The following is a 17,361-nucleotide window of genomic DNA, read 5'->3' as shown; positions in this document are numbered from 1 at the left end:
TGAACATAATGAATAGTATTGTATCTTTCAGAGTTCCTTGCAAGAAACAAACTCTATTCTAGGATTTTTTAGGCAGAAAGATACCTTATGGTAGGCAATTTGAAGAGCTGGAATCAAAGGGTTATCACTAGATTATTCAAGAACATAGCTGTGACCGAGAGGTCAGGAAGCACACTGGTAAGTAGTCATAGGAATGCTGAATCTGGTGCCATAACTGCTTCTAGTTGCCTTCATATCTGATGAGTAGAGTTTGGCTATCACAGTTGCTTCTAAATCTTCTTGGTGTCATTCCTCATCACTTAAATCAGCTGCAGAAAGATAGCTTCCATATCACTTCTGCTTTACATATCTCGTAAGAGGCCTTCTTGTGAGATTTATTTGCATTCCCAATGCTAACTTGTTTGCATTCCCAATACTAACTAAAGGAACAGCGATTCTCTTGCTTCAACCTCCCCAGTAGCTGGGATTACAGATGCATACCACCATACCCAGCTAATTTTTGTATTTTTAGTAGAGATGGGGTTTCACCATGTTGACTAGGATGGTCTCGATCTCTTGACCTCGTGATCCACCCGCCTCAGCCTCCCAAAGTTGAGCCACCGCGCCCGGCGTAACTAGCTTTTTCTTTCTTTCTTTTTTTTTTTTTTGAGACAGGATGTGACTCTGTCACCCAGGCTGGAGTACAGTGGTACAGTCTTGGCTCAATGCAGCCTCTGCCTCCCAGGCTCAAACGATCTTCCCACCTCAGACTCCTGAGTAGCTGAGACTAGAGGCTGGCACTAGAGCACTGGTTAATTTTTATATTTTTAGTAGAGACAGGGTTTGGCCATGTTGCCCAGGCTGATCTCAGACTCCTGGGCTCAGGTGATCCACCCACCCCAGCCTCCTAGAGTGCTGGGATTATAGGCCTGAGCCACCGTGCCTGGCCATAACTGATTAAACCAGTGTAGTTTTTATAATACTCTACAGGCCAGCAAACATGGTAATTAAAGCTTATGGAAGTGATTGCCAAAATATAAAAATTGGGGAAAAAAAGAAAACTAGATCTTTGTCTTTTACTCCATACCAAGGTAAATTCTTGATTTTTCGTGAGTTCAGTGTAAAAAAGGAAAAGCTGAAAAATACTAGGAAAAAATATAGGTCAATATAAAAACTCTTGGGTACGGGGAAGGCTTTCACAAGAAGCCTTGTAGAGAAATACTTAACAAGTGTGTCTGATTTATAAGTAAGATTGTTCTATGGTCTGTAGTTGTAGTTTTGTTATTTCTTAATGCTGTTTGGTTAGCTGTGTCAAATTGTCATATCTTAATTGCTCATAAAATATTCATATAATGAAGGTGAATGTTATGGTGCATGAATTTATGTACATAATGTTTTTTTTAAAAAAAGACTTATTTAGAATGGTGGTTCTCTATCTTGGCAGTACAGTAAGATAGTCTGGAGGTACCCTTAACAAAGCACAGATTCCTGGGAACCACTCCTAGGAATTGATTAATTTGTCAGTGTGGGGCTTTGGTATTAATAGTGCTTTAAAAGCTCACCATATGGGCCGGGCGCGGTGGCTCAAGCCTGTAATCCCAGCACTGTGGGAGGCCGAGGCGGGTGGATCACGAGGTCAAGAGATCGAGACCATCCTGGTCAACATGGTGAAACCCCATCTCTACTAAAAATACAAAACATTAGCTGGGCATGGTGGCGCGTGCCTGTAATCTCAGCTACTCAGGAGGTTGAGGCAGGAGAATTGCCTGAACCCAGGAGGCGGAGGTTGCGGTGAGCTGAGATCGCGCCATTGCACTCCAGCCTGGGTAACGAGTGAAACTCCGTCTCAAAAAAAAAAAAAAAAAAAAACCTCACCAGTTTATTTTACTACCCAGCCGGAATTGAAAACTATGTTTTTGAAGGATTTGTTTTCACTTTGAGCCTTATTTTGTTTTGTTTGTTATTCTTTTCTTTCTCCTTCCCTTGAACTCAGTTTGTTACACTAAAAGACTAAATATAGCATTATAGAGTCCAGCATGCTCCTTTTTCTCATTAAAGAAGTAATCTTCAAATTATTGTTTTATAGTCATAACTTTTTTTTTTTAATGTACTTTAAGCTCTGGAGTATATGTGCACACCCCTCAGGGTTGCTGCATAGGTACACACATGCCATGGTGGTTTGCAGTCTCTGTGCCCCCGTTGCCTACATCAGGCATTTCTCACAGTGTTTTCCCTCCCTACCCTCCCTGCCCCCTGCTATCCCTCCTCTAGCCCCTCACCCCCAGCCGACCCCAGTGTGTGTTGTTCCCCTCCCTGTGCCCATGTGTTCTCATTGTTCAACACCGGCCTGTGAGTGAGAACATGTGGTGTTTGGTTTTCTGTTCTTGTGTCAGTTTGCTGAGAATGATGGTTTCCAGATTCATCATGTCCCTACCAAGGACACAAACTCGTTTTTTATGGCTGCATAGTATTCCTAGCCATAACTTTTTAAAAATACAAATTCTTATTTAGAAATACAATTTTCAAAATACATGTAAGATTAAGATTTCCACTTACATCTAAGTAATCTAGCAAATTTTGTATTATCTTTTCCCTTTGCTCTTTAAATACAAATAACCCTTCAAAAATACTGTTGTAACAAACACCACCCAGGACTCATCAGCCTTTCTGATGATTTCTTTGGTAAGTTAAGGGGTTATTTGGTACTTGGTAATAGACAAGGCTGTACATATGTAGAAGTGGGGGAAGATAGTTAGGAAACCAGCCTGTTATATTCTCTTGGAATTAACTCTTGATTATTAAGTATCTTAAAAATGAAAATACTCCTTCCTGGCCGGGCACAGTGGCTCACACATGTAATCCTAACACTTTGGGAGGCCTAGGCGGGGGGATCACCTGAGCCTAAAAGTCTGACATCAGCCTGGGCAGCATGGCCAAACCCCATCTCTGCTTTGGGAGGCTGAGGTCAGGAGTTCGAGATTAGCCTGGCCAACATGATGAAACCTCATCTCTACAAAAATCCAAAAAGTTAGCATGGCATGGTGATGCATGCCTATAATCCCAGCTACTTGGGAGCCTGAGGCAGGAGCATCACTTGAACCCAGGAAGCAGAGGTTGCAGTGAGCCAAGATTGCACCACTGAACTCTAACCTGGGTGACAGAGCAAGACTCCATATCAAAAAAAAAAAAAAAGATCTTTGTAATTTAAAAAGTACACAGAGTTAGGGCCGGATGTGGTGGCTCACACCTGCAATCCCAGCAGTCTGGGAGGCTGAAGTTGGTGGATCACTTGAGCCAAAGAGTTCAAGACAATTCTGAGAAACATGGTGAAACCCCATCTCTTAAAAAAAAAAATCAGCCAAGCATGGTGGCATACACCTGTAGTCCCAGCTACTCATGGGAGCATGAGGTGGGAGGATCACTTGAGCCCGGAAAGGTTGAGGCTGTAGTGAACTGAGATTGCACCACTGCACTCAGCCTGGGTGACAGTGTGAGACCCTGTCTCAACAAACTATAATACAGCAAAAGAACATAGTTCTTAATTTCAATGTTGGATGATTGAACATACAGAGATATTTTGATAATACTAGCACATTTGTCAGATTTTAATAATCTAAAAATGAATAATGCTCTGATCTGAATATTTGTGTCTCTCCTCCCCCCAAATTCATATGTTGAAATTCTAACCCCTAAGGTGATGGTAATATGAGGTGAGGCCTTTGAGAGATGATTAGGCTTTCGTGATTGGGATTAGTGCCCTTGTAAAAGAGATCCCAGAGAGTTGTTAGCCCTACCCTTCTACCATGTGAGGATACAGTGAGAAGGTAACATCTAAGAGAAAGCGGGCCCTCAACTGGACGTGGTGGCCCATACCTGTAATCCCAGCACTTTGAGAGGCTGAGGTGGGCAGATCACTTGAGGTCAGGAGTTCAGGACCAGCCTGGTCAACATGGCAGAACCCCGTCTCTACTAAAAATACAAAAATTAGCCGGGCATGGTGGCAGGCACCTGTAATCCCAGCTACTCCTGAGGCTGAGGCACAAGAATCACTTAAATCCAGGAGATGGAGGTTGCAGTGAGCTGAGATCATGCCATTGCATTCCAACCTGGGGGAACAGCGAGACTCTGGGAAAAAAAAAAAAAAAAAAAAAGAAAAGGTGGCATCATTGTGATAAAGATAAGTATTGATAGTGACTTGAATATCTATCTATAGAGAATTCGTTAAATATATATGGTGCATCCGCATAATGGAATATTGTACTGCAAATGAAAAATAAGTTCTACATATACAGAATGGTCTCCAAGACACATGTGAAGTGATTAAAAAAAGGTTCAGAATATGTAGAGTATGCTACCATTTATATGGGTCACATACATAATATTTATAGTATTTTTATAAATGCATGGAATCTTACTGGAAAGACACAGAAGAAACTAGTAATAATGTTTGTCTCTGGGGTGGGGAACAGTGGTTTGTGGACAGGAGAGTGAGAGTGAAACACATTTCTTTTTATCCAGTTTTACTATGGGTATGTCCTACCTGGTCAAAATACATACAATATAAAGTACAAACATGACTGTCCTGTAACGTGTGGGAAAACAGACACACATTTATTAAATTTAGTGGACTAGATAACTGTCTAGCCTAGATACTGAATAAATGGAATATCTAATAGAAACATGGATTCAGTTTTGATGAGCTGGAGACCATGTTCATAGTGACCATGCTGAAGCAAGGCCAAAATCCTGTTTTAATTGGGTAACCAATTATGGTGAACACAATTATAACCCTTAGATTCGTGTGACTTTTTTTTTACTCTTGTCATCAAATGGAGGCTGTATTCGTTTCTTGGATTTGCCACAAGGTACCACAAACTAGGTGGCTTAAAACAACAGAAGTGTGGTGTCTCATGGTTAGAGTTCTGAAGGTTACAAGTCCGAAATCAGGGTATCAACACGCCTGTGTTCCCCATGAAATCTGGAGGGAAAACCTTTCTTGCCTCTACTTAGCTTCACATGGTTTGCTGGCAGTCTTTGGCTTACAGGTACTTAACTCCAGTCTCTTGCCTTTGCCATCACATGGCCTTCTCCATGTGTGTCTCTGTTTTCATACAGTTGGCTTCTTAAAAGGACAGCAATCATAATAGATTATGAGCACATCTTAACTAGTAACATCTGCAACATAAGGTCACATTCAGAGGTCCTGGGGGGGTCAGGATTTCAACATATCTTTTCTGGAGAGGAGTGGGCAAATTCAACCCATAACAGAGGCTTTCCAGTTTGATTTTGTTGCTTCTCTGTAGTAGTCTTTCATATGTGAAAATTTGTTTTGGAAAGTTGTATGGGAAGATAATGTTTTACAAGTTTTAAAAAAATATATTATTATAAAAGATTTTCTTATGGGGAGAAAATGCTACCCCACCTCTCTTAATAAATCCATCCTAAGATTGCAGCATATTTATTATAACTAACATAATGAAAGTAGAATGTTTTCTCTAAGTGTTGTAACATAAAAGTATGTAGATTATATATAGTAGTGAGTTAAAGATGACAGTAACTAGACATTTTTTGTGCTTTTTATGAAAGCCATAGGAAAAGGATGACTTCAGATTAAATATCTTATATTCCATTTTTTTTGCATTTTTTTCTTTTGCAAAAGTGGCTTTTTTTGGCAAAATAAATTTATTACATAATATTGGCAGATACATGATCTTGATATATTATTGTTTGAAGAAAAGCCAAAATAAAAAACAATATTTTAATTTTAAATATCACATAATTACAGTTCCTTGAGGATCAGAGTTGGGCTCAGAGAATTGCCTCATTTATTAGAGAAGTCAGAATGGGCAGAACCATCTCCAAATTTTTTTTTTTTTTTTTTTTTTTTTTTTGAGACAGGGTCTCGCTGTCAACGCAGGCTGGAGTGCAGTGGTATGATCATGGCTCATTACAGCCTCTTTCCAGATCTGGAAAGTGGTTTCTTTCCAGATCACTTTGACCTCAAGATATAATAATATATGACAGCAGAGAGAATGAAGCCGTTATTTAGTTCCATTCTTCTCCATGGTTTTTCTTCTACCCATACCCAATTATAATTATATAAAGCATTAAGAAACCTTTAACTCTTTCTCTTCTTTCCCCCTTTCTCATGTATACATGTGAAGACAAATATTTGTTAGTCTACAAAGCTTTTTAAAAGTTACTGCATCCTAAAAAAGCCTCTTTGATGTCATTTTACCCTTTGAGAAATAATAGGTTGACAAATTGGCATTGACAAATTGGTTTCTTTTGTTTTTTTCACACAGGGTCAAATAAAAACTAGGGGATTCTCCCTATTTCCAGTCTTAATGACAGTTTTTAATTTTTTTTTTTTTAAAGTTCACTAATACAGGAAAACATAATGTATATAGCTATTTTTATGAGTAATTCCACTGAGTTTTGTAAAACAGGCAGTTAAATCTCATTTCTTAGAAAGTTATGCTTCCTTTTGGGGTAGGTTAGAGTAATGTTCTTTAATTCAGCTGCTGTCTAGTCATCTTTAAAATATTTTATGAATTTTGGACCAGGTGCAGTGGCTCATGTCTGTAATCCCAGCACTTTGGGAGGCCAAGGCAGGTGGATCATGAGGTCAGGAGATCGACACCATCCTGGCCAACATGGTGAAACCTTGTCTGTCTCTACTAAAAATACAAAAATTAGCTGGGCATGGTGGCACATGCCTGTAATCCCAGTTGCTCGGGAGGCTGAGGCAGGAGAATCCCTTGAACCAGGGAGTCCGTCGGAAGTTGCAGTAAGCCGAGATTGCGCCATTGCACTCTAGCCTGGTGACAGAGCGAGACTCCATCTCAAAAAAATAATTATGAATTTAGGTGTTATAGAATCTTAGAATTGATTTGAACTGTGGATATTATCTGGCATGATGTTGTTGCAAATGTAGGAATTCTTTTAGTGTCCCTGATACTGAAAAATCTCTAGTGACCGTGAATTCACCACTTTATAGGCATCCCAGTGTCTTTTTGGGAGCAGTTAGATTTGTAGATTGTTTTTTCTTTTTTTAAACCAAAAATTGCCTTCCTGAAACTTCTGCATAGTGGCTTTGGTACCCCATAACAGGTTGGCTTCCTCTTTCACATGCTCTGCTAAGACCTACAAATCTCTGAAGGGTGTCATATCTTCCCCTGTGTTTTTTGCTAAGCTAAATCTGACACCCAGAATTGAATGTCATTTTCCCAAATTTCTGAATCTAAAATTCTGGGGCTAAGTTTCCCCCGTTATTTGGAGGTGCAGCCAGGATTAGTAACTTCTGTAATATAAATGCCCTGAAAGGAAGGTAAAAGATACATTGTAAGAGTGCCTGAATAGACTTGGGGGATTAGGGGAATGATTCCTGAAGGAAGTGATAGCCATATCAAGTTCTAAAGAGTATGCCACACAGAAAAGACAGAAAGAAGTGAACAGTTAAGTGTGATGTCCTGTAGGCAACAGAAAGAAATTGAGAATAGTTGGATGGCACAGTCATGAGGCATCAAGTAGAAGAGGTAGTAAATGAGGCTGAAGAAAAAAGTGGGGACCAAATTGTAAAGACCCTGAGAAGTCATAGGAGGAAACTTTCCTGAGGATAATAGTCATTAAAGGGTATTTTACATCAGTAGTAACATGATCAGACATTCATTCTAGAAGTATCATTCTAGCCAAAATGGGAACAAATTGGAAGGGCCAAGAGTGGTTGCCAGGGGTCAGTTAGTAGCTATTATGGTATTTGTTTAGAGATGATGGTGGTGCCTAGAACTCGACTGGTGACTTCTAGGGTTGGGGAGAAACCGATTGTAAAAATAGAACATGGTCGTTTGGCTGTGAGGGATGAGATGGAAAGGCAAGAGTTAAGGATAACACTTGTTTCTGACTTCGGAAACTGGTTAGATGAGAGGGAATTTAATGAAAATAAATTGAATAGGATTGGGGTGGGGTAAGGAAGAAGCAGAGTTCAGTTAAGAAGCAGGGTTCAGTAAAGTTTGAAGTAGAGGTAGCACATCGAGTGAAGCTCTACTACTTGCCGCTGGGTGTGAGGCTAAACTAAAAGACACCGAGTCTGGAGAGCTTTGTTTGGGCTGGAGACAGCTGTGGGCTGGAAATGTAGATTTGGCTATCGGCATTGATGGTAATTGAACTCAAGGGAGTGATTGAAATAACCTAGGGGAGCATTTATAGAGTGAAAGATGAGGGCATAGGACAAAACCCCTAAGAACTGTTAATAATGTAATGTTAGTATTTGAGCTAAGAGCTTTTGGTGTTTTGACTGGATTATCTGAGAACCACCAAAAAGGAGGAAATCAGGGCTGTTCTGATACAGGTATTTAGTAGAAACCCACCTAAATTATTTGATTCGAAAAGTAAAGTTGTTCTCAAATAGTCTATCCTATCCAGCCTGTCACGGTATCTGAAATTTATGTTGTTAGTTTCTCTACTTTGGCTTAAGGTGTTGTCTCTCTAGAAATTGCCTGTTAAAATGTTGTTACTCTTAGAGACCTCAAATATTAATCGCACTGTTGGTGATGGTATTGGTGTTTTTAGGGTCACTAGCTTTTATTCCGGAATTCAGTGAAAGGATAGATGGGAATTTGAGAAAGATAAGATTTGAAAAACAAGACCTTACTGAGTAGTTTAGGACCACAGAAGAACCTGGTTTTGTAGCATTGAGGTTGCCAAGCACCTGGATAGGGGGAGTGAGAACAAGTGAGAACAAGAGAGAGGTTGGAAAAGGGGGAATAGTGAGTGAGGTTAGATAGCAAAAAAGAAATGTCACTAAAAAGGGAATAAGAGAACAAAGAGCTCCGGTAAAGGGGAAAAAATCTTTACCGTATTTTAGTTGTAAGTTAGAGTGACCATATAATTTATCATCTAAACTGGAACATATCGAGATAGAAAACGGCCATTAATAATTATGTTGTAAAAATTGGCGTAATTGTGAGTATCACAAAGAAGGATGGTCACTCTAGTTATAATGTACTTACTAATTGCATAATAAAGTAGTTTCAGTTTTTAGCTACCATATGTCAAACATTGTACTAAATAAGCACTTTATATATATATTATTTTACATTCTTACAATAATCCTCTGAGGTGGCATTATCTTCATTTTATAGTTAGTGAAACCAAATGTCAGGGAGCTAAGTAGCTTCCCAGCAATTCTCTTTGGCCGTCACAATTGGAAACCATATTTATTTGACCATACACAAAATTAACAAACTATTAAATACTGCATTGTACACTACAGTTGCTGTGGGTATGTGTGTGTATTTTAAAATGTCTTCTGAGGCTGGAAAGGGTAGGGGGAAGAGGGAGAGAGAAGGCGAGGTGGGGTTAAAGGATACAAAATTACGAATAGTTAGGAGGAGTATGTTCTAGTGTTCTATGGCACTGGAGGACGACTATAGTTAATAACATATAGCTTCAAATAGCTAGAAGGGAGGATACTGAATGTTGGCCAACACAAATTTTAAATGTTTGAAATAGTGGATATGCCAATTACCCAGACCACTATATATTTTATGTATTGAAACATCACAATGTACCCTGTAAATATGTACAATTATATGTCAATTAAAAATTTAAAAAGTTAAGTCCTTTATAAAAACAATCCCGACTTGCTAATTACTAGCATAATGTATCGTCATAATATTAAGCCCCTTCCCATTCTGATAGCCCTATTTTTGAGGCATGGAAGAGGGGAATAACTTAATGTGAACCAGTACTTTTAGTAAGCGGCAGAGCCAGATTTCAAGACAGTTTGACAGCAGCACCTTTTTTCTTTTCTTTTTTTTTTTTTTTTTTTTTTGAGATGGAGTTTTGCTTTTGTTGCCCAGGCTGAGTACAGTGGTGCAATTTTGGCTCACCACAACCTCTGCCTTCCAGGTTCAAGCGATTCTCCTGCCTCAGCCTCCTGAGTAGCTGGGATTACAGGCATGTGCCACCACGCCTGGCTAATTCTGTATTTTTAGTAGAGACAGAGCTTCTCCATGTTGGTCAGGCTGGTCTCAAATTTCCGACCTCAGGTGATTCGCCTGCCTTGGCCTCCCAAAGTGCTGGAATTCCAGGTGTGAGCCACCACGCCCAGCCTTTTTTTTTTTTTTTTTTTTTTTGAGACAGGGTCTCACTCTCTAGCCCAGACTAGAGTGCAGTGGCAAGATCTTGGCTCACCGCAACCTCTGCTTCCTGGGCTCAAGCAATTCTCCTGCCTTGGCCTCCAGAGTAGCTGGGATTACAGGTGCTGCGCCACTACTGCCTGGCTAATTTTTTTATTTTTAGTAGAGATGGGGTTACGCTATGTTGGCCGGGCTGGTCTTGGAACTCCTGACTTCAAGTGATTCATCTCCCTTGGCCTCCCAAATTGCTGGGATTATGGACCTGAGCCACCACTGGATTTCTTACAGGTCTGTATTTGTCCCTGACAGATCTTTATTTCTTTGAGAAGAAAAAAGGAATTGGTATTTGACATTAAATGATCATGCATAGAAATGGAACATGTATTTAAGTATTTATTTTTCATTCAACATCAGAGTGATTTAACAGGGTCAAGGCCTGAAAAATTAAGCCACTGTCTCTTGAGGAAAGTGGAAAGTACACAAAATGTTACTGGAAGACTTAGGACTTTAGCGTCTTGTAGTTTATCAGCTGAAAATTAAGACTTTTGAATTGTAGTGGATTGGGCACTTAAAAATCAATTTTATTTTTAATTTATAAGAAGATCCATCCATGTTGATGGGTGTATATAATCATTCTTTTTTATTGAGAGTAGTGTATACCACAGGTTTATCCATTCACCAGTCGATGAATTGTTTCCAGTTTTTGTCTCTCTGTTAAAGAAAAACTTTAGACAATGTGAATGTAGCAGAATTTATTTGAGCAAAGGAGGGTACATGAATTGGGCAGCACTCAGAACCAGAAAAGGTTCCGAGAGCTCTGCTGTACAACCTGGGCAGTAAGAATAGACAGAAACAAGAAGCAAAGTACGTACATACATTGATTAGTTACAGCTCCTCCTTTGCCTTATTTGAACATGGTCTGATCAGTTGGTAGCTTGTGATTAGCTGAAACTTGGCTGCTTGTGATTTGCTGAGATTCACGTTTGTCTTCTTTTGAGAAGTGTTTGTTTGGGTCCTTTGCCTATTTTTTTGATTAGGTGGTTTTCTTGCTATATAAAATATATTTTGGATATTAGCCCTTTATCAGATACATGTTTTTAAAATATTTTCTCCTAATATGTGGATTGTCTCTTTCATCTATTAATTGTTTCCTTTGCTGTGCACAAGCTTTTTAATTTGATGCAGTCCTGTTTATTTTTGCTTTTGTTGCCCATATATTTGGGGTTATATCTTTAAAAAAATCTAAAAATTGTTCAGACCAATGTCGTGTAACTATTCCCCTATGTTTTCTTCTAGTAGTTTGACAGTTTCAGGTCTTACGTTTAAGTCTTTAATCCATTTTGAGTTGATTTTTGTATATGGTGTGAGATAATGATCCAATTTTATTCTTTTTTTTTTTTTTTTTTTTTTTTTGCGTGGGTGTTTTTCTCTGTCATCAGGCCGGAGTGCAGTGGTGTGATCTTGGCTCACTGCAACCTCTGCCTCCTGTGTTCAAGCAATTCCGCTGTCTCAGCCTCCCAAGTAGCTAGGACCACAGGGGTGTGCCACCAAGACCAGCTTATTTTTGTATTTTAGTAGAGATGGGGTTTCACCATGTTGTCCAGGATAGTCTCAATCTCCTGACCTTGGCCTCTCAAATTGCTGGATTACAGACGTGAGCCACCACGCCCGGCCCACTGGTCCAGTTTTATTCTTTTGCTTGTGGATATCCAGTTTTCCTAGCACCATTTACAGTAGTCTCACCTTATCTGTGGTTTTGCATCCTGCACTTGGAGTTAACCTTGGTGTAAACCATGATCTGAAAATAGTGTATGGAAAATTCCAGAAAATAATTCTTAAGTTTTAAATTATGTGCCATTTTGAGTAATGTAATGAAATCTTATGCTGTCCTGCCTTGTCCTGCCTGGGAAATGAATTCTCCCTTGTCCAGCATATCCATGCTGTGTATACTAGCTGCTCATTAGTCACTTAGTAGCTGTCTAGTTTATCAGATTGAATAAGCATAGTATATCTAGGGTTCAGTAATTGAATAAGCATAGTATATCTAGGGTTCAGTAATATCCTCAGGAGGTCTTGGAACATATCCCTCACAGATAAGGAGAGATTACTGTATTGAAGAGAGACTGTCCTTTCTCTGTTGTGTATTCTTGGCAACTTTGTTGATAGTCAGTTAACCATAAATTTGTAGGTTTATTTCTGGGCTTTCTATCTGTTCTGTTGGTCAGTGTGTCTGTTTTTATGCCAGTACATCCTATATTGATTACTATAGCTTTGTAGTAGATTTTGAAGCTAGGTAGTGTGATGCCTCCAGCTTTTTTTTGCTGAAGATTGCTTTGGCTGTTTGAGGTCTTTCGTGGTTTTCTATGAATTTTAGGGTTGCTTTAAAAACAACGTTGGAATTTTGGTAGAGATTGCATTGAATCTGTAGATTGCTTTGGGTACTGTGGACATTTTAACAATATTGATTATTCCAATCCCTGAACATGGGATACTATCACATTTATTTGTATTATCTATAGTCTCTTTCATCAGTGTTTTCTAGTTTTCAGTATACAGATCTTTCACCTCCTTGGTTAAATTTACTCCTAAATATATAACTTTATGGAGGCTATTATGAATAGATTTCTTAGTTTTTTATTTTTTTATTTATTTTTTTTTTTGAGACGGAGTTTCGCTCTTGTTACCCAGGCTGGAGTGCAATGGCACGATCTCGGCTCACCGCAACCTCCGTCTCCTGGGTTCAAGCAATTCTCCTGCCTCAGCCTCCTGAGTAGCTGGGACTACAGGCGTGCGCCACCATGCCCAGCTAATTTTTGTATTTTTAGTAGAGACGGGGTTTCACCATGTTGACCAGGATGGTCTTGATCTCTCAACCTCGTGATCCACCCGCCTCGGCCTCCCAAAGTGCTGGGATTACAAGCGTGAGCCACCGCGCCCGGCCTAGTTTTTTTTTTTTGTTTTTTTGTAATTGTTAGTGTAAAGAGATACTGATTCTTTGTCTGTTGATTTTGTATTCTTTGTCTGCTTATTTTTGTCTGTTGATTTCGTACTCTGTAACTTAACTTTACTTGATTTATCAGTTCTAACAGTTTTTTGGTGGAAGCATTATGGTTTTCTTTTCTTTTCTTGAGATAGAGTCTTGGTCTGTCACCCAGGCTTGAGTGCAGTGGCACAGTCTCGGCTCACTGCAACCTCTGCCTCCTGGATTCAAGCAATTCTTCCAGGTTCAAGCAATTCTCCTTCCTCAGCCTCCCTAGTAGCTGGGATTACAGGCGCCTGCCACCACGCCCAGCTAATTTTTGTATTTTTAGTAAATATGGGATTTTACTGTGTTAGCCAGGATGGTCTCGATCTCCTAGCCTCATGATCTGCCTGCCTTGGCCTCCCAAAGTGCTGGGATTACAGGCATGAGCCACTGCGCCCAACCCAGCTTTATGGTTTTCCAAATATAAGATCATGTCATCAGCAAACAGATACAGTTTCTCTGCTTTCTTTTCTATTTGGATTCCTTTTATTTCTGAGGCTTTCATTCTGTTAAGTGTCTTGCAAATAGCAGAAATTAGTGTTTCAATAAAATTATTACTTTGTCTTTTTTTAATGGATTGTGCTTTTGTGTTTTAGTTTAAAAATCTTTGCCTAAGATAAGACCATAGATCTTATGAAAGTTTTATGAAATTTTTATGGTTTTAGGTTTCCTTTAGGTCTGTGACTGATTTTAAGTTAATTTTGGCATGAGGTATGAATGTTCAGTTATTCCAGCTTCATTTGTTGAGAAAACTATTCTTTCTCTACTGGATTACCTTTGTACTCTTGTGGAAAATAAGGTGAGCACAGGCGTGTGGTTGTATTTCTGGACTCTCAGTTTTGTTTTATTGACCTATTAGTCTCTCCACATGCTAGTACCACAGTGTTTCTGTAGCTTTACAAGAAACGTTGAATTCTGGTTGTATAAGGCTCCCAAAATTTTTGCCCTTTTTAAAAGTCATTTTGATTGATCTAGCTCTCTGGCATTTCCATGTGATTTAATTTAATTAATTTATTTATTTTGAGATGAAGTCTCACTGTGTCACCCTGCCTGTAGTACAGTGGCACAGTCTTGGCTCACTGTAACTTCTGTCTCCTGGGTTCAAGCGATCTTCCTCCCGCAGCCCTCAGCCTTCCGAGTAGCTGGGATTACAGGTGTGTGCCACCACATCCGGCTAAACCATAGTTTTAGAATAAACATGCCAGTTTCTTCTACAAAAAGATCAGCTGAGATTTTTTTTTTTTTTTTTTTTTTTTAGATGGAGTTTTGCTCTGTTGCCCAGGCTGGAGTGCAGTGGCACAATCTCAGCTCTCCGCAACCTCTGCCTCTGATTCTCCTGCCTCAGCCTCCTGAGTAGCTGGGATTACAGGCATGCTCCACCGTGCTTGGTTAACTTAAACATTTTTTTGTTGTTGTTGAGACAGGATCTCACTATGTTTTCCCAGGCTGGTCTTCAAATCCTGGCCTCAAGCAATCCTCCCACCCTGGCCCCCTAAAGTGCTGGGATTACAGATATGAACCACTGTGCCCGGCCTCTGATTATTCTTTGTACAGTTATTCTACAGAAATATAATTGATTTTTGAGTCTTAATTTTGGCTTTTGAGTATTGATCCTGCAACCTTCCTAAACTTATTCAGTTAATAGTAGTCTTTTGGTTTTCCTAATTTCATTTTCAGAGTTAGCATAGCCTCTTAGTTCACTGTCAGTTTAGAGTTGAAGAAATATGTAAGTATATAAAATGTAATATCAATATCTTGCAAGGAGTGAGCTGCAACTACCCCAATGGTTTTCATTTTCCCTTTAATGAAGCACTAACATTCCTCATAATATGGAACCTTGGCACTTCAAGCTACCATTATTTAAGGCGTTAAATTTATAGGCAATTTCAGCAAAGTAATTGATTCTGAAGGATGAATTGCTGTTTGTTTTTATGGCTGGACTTCTAAGAGTCTGTTCAAATTATGTATTTTGGAGGGAGAATCAATTGCCTTGGTGATAACTTTGAGAGACAAAGGGAGAGTTTGTGGCTTGAGCGGAAGTTATGTGAATTATGGTGGGATTTATTGAGATGATGAAGACTGAAAAAGCAGTCAATTTAGGATTATCAATTCTGGTTGGACATGTTAGATTTTAGATTTGTTTTGTCTACTGTGTTAATGCTTATAGGTTTATTTGGACTTGAGGTCACACAGCTAGTCATTTGCAGAATTTGAACTCCAGCTTCTGACTCTTAAGTCCATGTTGTTATCCCTTTATGCTATATTATATCCTCAAGTCAGAAAACATGCTTGGCTGTGAAAATAATAAAATGTTCCCTGGGAGCTATTAGAAATAGGTAGCAGAGTTTGCAGGCTCAGATGCCTGCAGGGTACAGACAAGTAACTGTGAGCCAGGCTGTAATATAGAAGAGAGTGATGACCTCTGTGGAGAACAGCAATGCCCCATCCACAGGGTTATCTAGCTGCTAATCAGCTCCAGAAGATTGTTTCCCTATGGGAATGTGAGCCCAGTATTGCCAGATATTCGTATTTTTCAAAAGAGGTCGGAAATCTGGATTTTCATGTAAACTCCCGAGTTATAAATGTAGACAGTTATCCTTTAACCATAGAAATCAACCTAGTGTGGGTCCACCAAAGGTATCTGTCTGCTGGATTCTGCCTGGTGGGTAGCTATACTGTGGAAGCAACAATAAATTTATATGGTGGGAAAAGTGTGGTAACTATGTATAATAAGCACGTTATGGTATTGAAAAGCAGGTTGCTTAGGTTAAACATGGTGGTTAGTGAGTCTAGTGTTTGAGTTTGGTCTTTATATGGATCAGTTAATTATAGATGAGGGAAGGAGAATTAACTCTCTGTAGCTTTTTGCCTCCTAATTACATACTTTCATTTGCAGATAGGGCCAGTTTTGAGTGTGTGAATTTTTGAGTGAAACCCAAATGAGAAGAAATCTGCAAGGAATAACTACTGACAGTGAATCTGCAGAGTCTCATCTGTATGCATAATATGGAATGTTCTCAAACCAGAAGTAGCTGAATGTGTTACTCCATTGATGAGGAGTGGTAAGTCTGATTGTCCCCACTGATAATTAAATAACCTTAAGCCTTTCCATAAAAAGAGGATGACTTCTACATTCTTAGCATTTGCTGATGTTAATTTTTGAATTACAGAGGAGGACAGCAGTGCAGTTTAAGGGAATTATTTATCCCTAACATGTTTAATGTATGATTTCAGAGCTTGGCTTTCCTCTTCCAGTTAGGTACATCCTTTCCTTTGCCTAGGCATTTTTCTCTATTATTTCTTCTTCAGTCCAAGGCCTGAAATATCATATTGAAATATTCAGCCAGCATTTAAATGATGGTCATGATAGTTGCTAGCATCCATTCTAATCTTGGTTGTGGTAGGTCTCATTCTCTTTGGGCGTGATTGTTTTAGGAATGGACATGAGAGACGGTTTTGTCCAGTGAGAGACAAAAGGGACATCTGCAAGAGGCTTTTGGGGAAATTTTTCTTGCTTTTGAGAAAAGGAAGAAAATAGACGGCCCCTCTTCTCCGCAGAGCTGATGTTATCTGGATGTGACATGTGGAAGTGCTGCAGCCATCTTTTTAGTAGCCTGAAGGTGATGTCTTAGGTGGAGGAGGAAGATCCAAGGGAATTGGAGAAAAATAGCTAGAGTCCCATTTACTATGCCTGTAGCCACTCTACTGGAGTTTTCTTATTGTTTAAGCAGTTTTGCCTTGAGATTTCCCGTTATTTACTGTAGAAATCGTACAGATTCGTTTGATTTCTTCCTTTTCTGATACCCAAAGGCTTTCTTATTTATTTAGTTATTTATTTTTAGTGTCACATGCATTTCTACTTGATCATGTTCTTTGTAGCCACTTAAAAGCTTTCTGAAGTCAAGGGCTATGTTTATATTCCTATTGTACCTGACCCTAATACTTCTTAATAATCTCATTAATACACATTTACGTAACTGAATTTCTTGATTGGTAAAGTACTTGAAAAACCAATCCTTAGAATCTAATAATTACAGAGATTTTTTTTTTTTTTAATTCACATCCTTTTCTTTAACCACATTGCTTCTCTCTAGGCTTATGAGTGAAGTTTGTTTTTTCTTTAAGACTTCTAGTGTTTAAAAGACTTCACATTTTCAAGTGGTTAATTCTACTCTAGACAATGATGTATTTTATTTTTTCCAACGTTACCTTCAG

The 17,361-nt window shown here is 39.1% G+C and overlaps 1 protein-coding gene and 1 long non-coding RNA gene across 7 annotated transcripts in view; one reads left to right on the top strand and one right to left on the bottom strand.

The window, feature by feature from the left end:
- Nucleotides 1-17,361, top strand: part of CDC42SE2 (CDC42 small effector 2) — a 96,078-nt gene that overhangs the window by 20,497 nt on the left and 58,220 nt on the right. For 4 of the 6 annotated variants that reach the window (XM_032260554.1, XM_032260505.1, XM_032260432.1 and 1 more), the window contains exon 2: nucleotides 16,043-16,208. The exons of the other annotated variants lie outside the window; for them this stretch is intronic. The gene's annotated coding sequence lies outside the window, so the exon portion shown is untranslated. The remainder of the gene's footprint in view (nucleotides 1-16,042; nucleotides 16,209-17,361) is intronic. 6 annotated transcript variants of the gene reach the window in all.
- Nucleotides 1,374-1,958, bottom strand: LOC116538432. Its single transcript, XR_004263647.1, has 2 exons — nucleotides 1,850-1,958; nucleotides 1,374-1,536 (listed from the first exon to the last, which is right to left on the bottom strand). It is a non-coding gene; the product is annotated as an uncharacterized LOC116538432 (long non-coding RNA).

This window comes from Sapajus apella, unplaced genomic scaffold (genome assembly GCF_009761245.1).
Source record: "Sapajus apella isolate SASKATOON/1434 unplaced genomic scaffold, GSC_monkey_1.0 scaffold1, whole genome shotgun sequence".
Taxonomy (NCBI): Eukaryota; Metazoa; Chordata; class Mammalia; order Primates; family Cebidae; genus Sapajus; species Sapajus apella.
The sequence above is the reverse complement of the archived record's forward strand: the minus strand, read 5'-3'. Positions and strand labels throughout refer to the sequence as shown.